Below are 7,989 nucleotides of genomic sequence, written 5' to 3'. Positions count from 1 at the left end.
GTGGAATTAACAGGAAAAATGTGGGGGGCTACGGGAATAGGGCCTGGGTGGGATTGTGGTTGGTACAGACCCGATGGGCCGAATGGCCTCCTCCTGTACTGTAGGGATTCTATGATTCTATGAATTAAGCTGTAAGAATAGCGTGCAACAATGGTAGAGACTGTACAGGTGAGAAGTATTGAGAAATGGTACTGGTGTTTGGCAGTGGGAGTCCTGAGGTGTTGGACCCTGCCAGAGGTGCAAAAATTTCAGAGAAGCAGAAGAGATTTGTGAGAAGTGGAAGCACTGAAAATAGAAGTGATCACATTTGAGACAATTGGGGAGAGGTTGCTGGGATCTGGTAGGCGAGGGGCGGCACTGTCAAAATATGGCAATACTGGAAGATTACGGGAGGAACCATAAAGATGTGTGCCCTGTGAATTGTACTAAATTGTACATATAAATTGTATTTTTTAGGGCTGCATTAGGAGGAAGAAAAAGATGTGGCCACTTGGGTATGGGATGGAGTGGGAATTCTGAGAGGTAGCAGAAGGCAGATTGTCAGAAATAGATGTGACAGGAAAAAGCTACAGCAACAACAACTTTCATTTATATAGCAACACTGCAAAGTGCTTACAGGAGTGTTATCAAATTGAATTTGACACTGAGTCACATAAGAATAGAATATGACACATAGGCAGGACTGTAAGTTGCAATGAGGAAATAAGAACCTTACAGATGGATATAGATAGGTTAGGAGAGTGGGCCAAAATGTGGTAGATGGAGTTTAACATGGATAAGTATGAGGTCATGCATTTTGGTCGGAAAAATGGGAAGGTGACTTATTATCTAAATGGGAAGAGATTTTGGGTTGCTCCGGGTGTCCTCGTTCATAAGTGACAGAAAACTAGCATGCAGATACAGCAGATAATAAAGAAAGCAACTAGAATGTTAGCATTTATTGCTAAAGGAATAGAATATAAATGTAAGGAAGTATTGTTGCAACTATACAAGGCATTGATGAGGCTGCACCTTGAGTATTGTGCACAGTTTTAGTCCCCTTATTTGAGGAAAGATGGAGTGGTCTTGGAGGCAATTCAGAGGAGGTTCACTAGATTGATTCCAGAGATGAGGGGTTTGTCGTAGAGATTGAACAGTTTAGGCCTATACTCTCTGGAATTTAGAAGAATGAGGGAAGATCAAATTGAGGTATACAAGACGATAAAAGGTATGGATAAAGTAGACATGGAGCGGATGTTTCCTCTTGTGAGGCATTATAGGACAAGAGGTCATAGTCTTAGGATAATGGGTAGTAAATTAAAAAGTCGAGGAGAAACTACTTCTGCCAAAGAGTTGTGAATCTGTGGAATTCACTATCCCAAAGTGCGGAGGAGGAAATAGGTAGATTTTTAATTGGTAATGGGTTGAAGGGTTATGGGGAGAAAGCAGGAAAATGGGGATGAGGAGTATATCAGCCATGATCGAATGGCAGAGTGGACTTGATGGGCCGAATGGCCTAATTCTGTTCCTATATCTTATGAACTTATGAACTAAGTAGACAACCAAAAGCTTTGTCAAAGAGCTAAGTCTTAAGCAGAATTTTAAAAGAGGATAGAGAGGTAGAGAGCTGGAGGGGTTTTGGGAAAGAATTCCAGAATTAGACAGCTGAAGACATGATGCCAAAAGTGGAGCATTTAAAATTTGGGTTATGCAACAGACCAGAAGTGGAAGAGTGCAGAGACTGTCGAAGGGTTTTACAGGCTGGAGGAGACTACGGAGAGGCCAAGAAGACATTTGAAAACAAGAATTAGAATTTTAAAATGGAGGAGTTGTTAGACAGGGAGCCAATGTAGGTCTATGTATACAGGAATGGTGGGTGAAGAAGACTTGGTTTGAGTTAGGCTGCAAGTGTCATAATCTTGGATGTGCGCAAGCTTATGGATGGTGGAAGATGGAAGACTGAGATGGGAATAGTCAAATCTAACATTAATAAAGTCACGGTTGAAGATTTCAACAGCAGATGAGCTAAGGCAGGCATGAAGGTGGGTGATGTTGCAGGGATGGCACAGATAATATGTGCATACGCAAGACTCTTAATATGTTATATTTATCCTGACGAAGGAGCAGCGCTCCGAAAGCTTGTGATTTTAAATAAACTTGTTGGACTATAACCTGGTGTCATGTGACCTCTCACCTTTTCCACCCCAGTCCAACACCGGCATCAGTGACACAGTGGTTAGCACTGGTGCCTCACAGCACTAGAATCGATTCCTGCCTTGGGTGACTGTATGGAATTTGCACATTCTCCCCCTGTCTGCGTGTGTTTCCTCTGGATGCTCCAGTTTCCTCCCACAGTCCAAAGATATGCAGGGATATGTGGATTGGCCGTGCTAAATTGCCCCTTGGTGTCCCAAGATGTGTAGGCCAGAGGGATTAGCGAGGTAAATACGTGGGGTTACAGGGATATGGTGTGGGTGGGCCTGGGAAAGATGCTCTTTCAGAAGGTCGGTGCAGGCTCAATGGGCCAAATGGCCTCCTTCTGCACTGTAGGGATTCTATGATTCTATCATATCCCATGATGTTACTAATAAAGAGGCAGAGTGTAAGCTGTATTTAATAAGAAGGATGGCAAAAATGGCAACACTGAAAGATTATGTGTGTGTGAGAAGAGTGGGAGGAGTCACTGAGATGTGGGGATACCATAAGAGTGTACTGTGAATAGCACTTGGGTGTGGCAGTATGGAAAGGGGTTAGATTCTGCCTTGGCGTACTGAGTGGCGCTGATAAAACTTTGGCCATAGGGTTATGGTGTGGCACACAACATGTTATTTGTGTGCCCTGAATGTTACTTGCCATTTGTTCGGGTCTTGCTGCATGCAGAATTATGTGAGGGATTGCAAATGGACCACTGTAATCATTAGAGAACATCTCTATTTCTGACCTTACAACGCAGGGAAGGTCATTGATGAAGATGTTGATGATGGTTAGGCCAAGGACCCTGAGGAACTCCTATAATGATGTCCTGGAGCTAAGATGGTTGACCTTGAACAACCACAACCAACTTCCTTTAGGCTAGATACCGCTCCAATCAGTGGAGAGTTTCCCCTTGATCGCATTAACATCAAATATTGCCAGGGCTCTTTTTTTTCTATCATGGGATGTGAGGGTGACTGATACTGTTGCCCATCCTCGATTACCCTTGAGAAGGTGGCCTTGAGCCTTCATCTTGAACCACTGCAGTCCATCTAGTGGAAGTACATCCACAGTGCTGCTGGCAAGAGAGCTCCAGGATTTCTATCCCACAGCAGTGAAGGATCAACAATATAGTTCCAAATCAAGGTGACATGAGGAACTTGTCGGTGATGGTGTTCTCATGCATCTGCTGTGCTTGTCCTCAAAGATGGTAGAGGTCATGGAAGATATTGTCAAAAGAATCCTGGTGAGTTGATGCAGTGCATCGAGGAGATGGTACACATTGCTGCCATTCTCCATTAATGGTGGAGGGAGTGAATGTTTATGTTTGTGGATGGATACCAGTTAAGCTGCCTCCTTTGTTCTGGATGGTGTCACGCGTCTTGAATGTTGTTGGAGCTGCATCCATCCAGGCAAGTGGAGAATATCCCACCATACTCTTGATCTGAGCCTTGTAGATGGTGGACAAGCTTTGGGGAATAAAGAGGTGGGTTACTCGCCTCAGAATTCCCAGCCTCTGACATGATCTTGTAGCCACAGTATTTACATAGCTAGTCCGGTTCAGTTTCTGGATAACAATAAGCCCAGGATGTTGATAGTGGGGGATTCAGCATTGGTGATGCCACTGAATGTCAAGGAGTGATGGTTATCATCCTCTCTGTTGGAAATGATCATCGTTAGGCACTTGTGTGGCACAAATGTGACTTACCACTTATCAGTCCAAGCCTGAATATTGTTCTGGTCTTGCTGCATATGGACACAGACTGCATCAGTATCTGAGAAGTTGTGATTGGTACTTGTGGTGGACCTCAGTTGTGCCTTTGTCCTATATGGACCACCGTTGTGTGTGTTTGTCATACCTGGACACATCCCCTTCCAGTTTGGTTCCTCCCCTCAGCACCTAGTACAAAGGTGGCTGTCTCCTCCCCCTTGTTCAGTCCAGGTCGGTTAATTGTTGGGATCTGCTCCTGATTCTGTTGTGAATAAAAGCCTACACTTATATTGGCATATCGGTAGTCTTTCGCCTTATTGATAGCGCATCAGTACTGAACACTGTTCAATCATCAGCGATCTTCCCCATTTCTGAATTTATTGTTGGGAGGGTGTTGGTTACAGAATGGTGTGTTTTAAAGACGTTTTCACAGTCTTCTTGATGTTAACTGCAACTCTTTATTAACGATTGGAACTATTTACAGATGCACAGTAAAGGGTACAGGCTCGGAGTTCTCTCCATGCTCAGGTCTATACACATCTCTGCACAACACCATACTGACCCTTGGCCCTGGGTCTGCCTTTTTACATCAATGTGGAGGCGGTACTGTACTCAGTCCCACATTAATTCCGTATGTGCCAGACCCTTACATTACAACTTCCCCAAAGTCTTTATTCAATGTTTTTGGAGCATAGTTTACTTCATATTTTACATTGCTATCACTCCCATATACTCACATTGTTGTTGTTAACTACATTATCACTATCATTAGATTATTTTACTACTTTATCATGACTCTATCTCCCCCCACCTTCAAGTCCTTGAATTTAAAGATTCAGAAGATCAGGAGGCCTTATAACCCTTCCATTGCCGGAATTTTACCGCCTTGCCCGCCTGAGGCTCGTAAGATCTCGCCTGAGGCCAACGGAGAATGCCGTTCTGCGAGCCTCGCCCGGCTCAGTACCGGGGCGGGTATGCCGGTAAAATTCCAGCCCATATCTTGTTTGCAGTTCTGTCAGAGGAGTGGTAGGTTCTGTCTTTGGGCCGAAGGGCCTGTTTCCATGCTGGCGACCTCTATGACTCTTTGCTGGTTTGGCTGTTGCATTGGTCAGTAGTGATTGCAACTCTAACTCATTTCTTGCGGGGTGGACAAATGTTGTGGCTGGAATCTTCCGGCCATTCACGCCGGTTGGATTCTTTGGTCCTGCTGCAGTAAACGGAGATTTGGCTGAGCGCCTAAATTCTCCATCCTCACTTACAGCACGGTGGGGCGAGAACGGCTGGAAAATTCTGGCCTCCTTGTTTGGGCCAAGGCTGGAATGAAGTCAGGTGCCAAATAACTCTGATGGAATCCAAACTGAGCATCCATGAGCAGGTTATTGCTGTGTAATGCTACCTGATAATACTGTTGATGGCAACTTCTATCACTTCGCTGTGTGGGCAGATAAATGAGTGGAATTAATTCTAAACAAGATCCAATTACTACCCATTCAATCTCCATCCTTAATTTAAAGCTCAGCATAACAGGAAGATTATACACAAGATATATTTGGCACAGTGGTTAGCACTGCTGCCTCACAGTGCCAGGGACTCGGGTTCAATTCCTGGCTTAGCTCACTGTCTGTGCGGAGTTTGCACATTCTCCCCATGTCAGAATGCGTTTTCTTCAGATGCTCCAGTTTCCTCCCCCTTTCCAAAAGACATGCTGGTTAGGTGCATTGACCCGAACAGGCACCGGAGAGTGTCGACTTGGGGAATTTCACAGTAACTTCATTGCAGTGCGAATGTAAGCCTTACTTGTGACTAATAAATAAACTTTAAAAAAAAGGTTACAGGTGCTTGGATTTAAAAGCTTTGAGAATGTGGAGAGGTCACAATGTTTAGAAAAAACTCAGAATGTCCTTAGCTTTGACAGCAATGGGCAGGGGTCCCTAATTTGGAAATACGAAGGTGGGAGTTCTGTAGCGTTACCACACTGAATAGTGACATTGGGTTTGGTGGCACAGTGCTGGGAGCAACTGGTAGGCATCATCTGGCCTACACAAGGCTGTAAGTTTCTAATAAATCTCTGCAAACATTGAATTAATGATTTTGTTCTTTGCTCCTGGAAAAAACTGTTTTCCTTAGCCAATGAAATATCACAGCGGCATAAATAAATATTCACTCTGTCCCGATGGAAATGCTAATCTGAGCGTGGGCAATTTAATAAAATGTTATTTTTGCTTTGAATTAGCAGAATTCAGTTATGATGTGGAGATGCCGGCGTTGGACTGGGGTAAGCACAGTAAGAAGTCTCACAACACCAGGTTAAAGTCCAACAGGTTTATTGACTCACCTGAGAAAGGAGCAGCGCTCCAAAAGATCATGATTCTAAATAAACCTGTTGGACTTTAACCTGGTGCTGTGAGACTTCTTACAGAATTCAGTTAACAGTTTTTGCAGCTTTTTGAATGTGGGCAGGGCTCCCCAGCAACATCCATTGTGAATGGTCAGTCTTTCTGTTAACCATCCCGTTGCAAATTACCTTCAATACCGTTGTCAGCTGGAGTGAAGAAGCCCAGGGTACCTCTTTTTGGTAAAACCCTGGAGAGCAACAAAATGGTTTATGTTACCAATTTAAAACTTAAAAAGAAAATCAGCTTGTGCAGCTTCTGGGATTTTCCACTCAACAGGGAATAATTAGCCTTTCACCCAAGCTATGCCAGACAGAAAATAAATCCTGTGTAAACAGTGATTAAACAATACCAAGCTGTGAGTATGGCAAGAAAACTTAGGGACATGGGATTGAAATGATTGCAGGAGCTTCTCTTCAATATTAAACTGAGGTCCATACTTACTTCAGGCAATCACCAGGGCTGCCTAAAGGGCCCTGATCAATTTAAAGGCCGAACGAACACTTGAGCAGAATAAGTGAGGGCCTTTGGATTGCTAACGTGACTACTTTTTTGCATCTATTCTCAGCACATAACGTGATGCAATAATGGTAAATTTGTTCACAATTTTTCTATTAATTTCTATCTATAGAACTCCAAGCATTCTCTGTGAGTACCTCCTCCAATTTAACATTGTCTATTCTCTGCTCATAATGTACTTTTTCTAGACTGGACACATCAGGTGATAGATTTGGTGAACAGCCCAGTTTTATCTGCAAGTTGAATCGCAATGTGATTCACCAATTCAATTCCCCCCTTCCATTCCCACTCTGGCCTTTACATCATTGATGTCTGACTTTGGTCCAGTCAAGCATCATGTCCCTTCTGGTTCCTGTCTACCTACTGCCTTAACTATTGAAATAACTTCTCAGAGGCCGATGTCCCTTTATTTACAAACTCAATTCCACTTATAAGAGTGGTTGAGGTACAAAGTCAGAATCTAGAGTGTCAGTAGCCCTGACACTCCTCAAGATATATACAGATGAGACTTCCTGATTGGACGGGCAATCATGATCAATCTTTTTGGGCCAATCAAATAAACTAAATCAAATTAACAAGGGGACAAATTAAAAGGGGCAGCTCCCAAAAGGAAGGGAACCACCCGAAACAAAGGGCAAAGTGGAAAGGAAACTTAAAACATCAGATCAAAATGTGATTGAAGGGGTCAATAATGCACACCAGTCCCTGTGGTGCCCAGTGGGCACGGAAGGCGTTAATGGTGGCAGGCAATCATAACCTCAATCAGAGAGCTCATACTCTAAGAGGCCATCCTCGTGTGCCTCATTCTGGTCATTACACCTATCTTGTCCATTTTCTTGGGAGCAGGAGGTGTTAGGGATGCAGGAGAAGTTCATTCATTGTCTGATTGGCAAGACAGGTAGGTGCAACGTGGTAGGGTTGAATCTTCATTAAACAGTTGTCCTGTTTTTTTTTCTCTCTTGGACACGTGCAGGTAGGCCTGCTGTGTGCTTCCAGAATTTTCTGTCATTACTTCAGAATTTCGAGGCATAAATTCAGTTGCCCAGCATCTGAAGACTAAGATGTTAGAAGTATGAACAGGCTGAGGCAATGCCAGAAAACTAAATGTGATCAATCCATATAGCTTCTGGCACTTTCGCGCAAACATGGCCTCTCTCCTGGCCTCCACCTGTCTATCCAATACCTCCTGGGAGG

The sequence above is a fragment of the Mustelus asterias genome, chromosome 10 (genome assembly GCF_964213995.1).
Source record: "Mustelus asterias chromosome 10, sMusAst1.hap1.1, whole genome shotgun sequence".
Classification (NCBI taxonomy): Eukaryota; Metazoa; Chordata; class Chondrichthyes; order Carcharhiniformes; family Triakidae; genus Mustelus; species Mustelus asterias.
The sequence above is the reverse complement of the archived record's forward strand: the minus strand, read 5'-3'. Positions refer to the sequence as shown.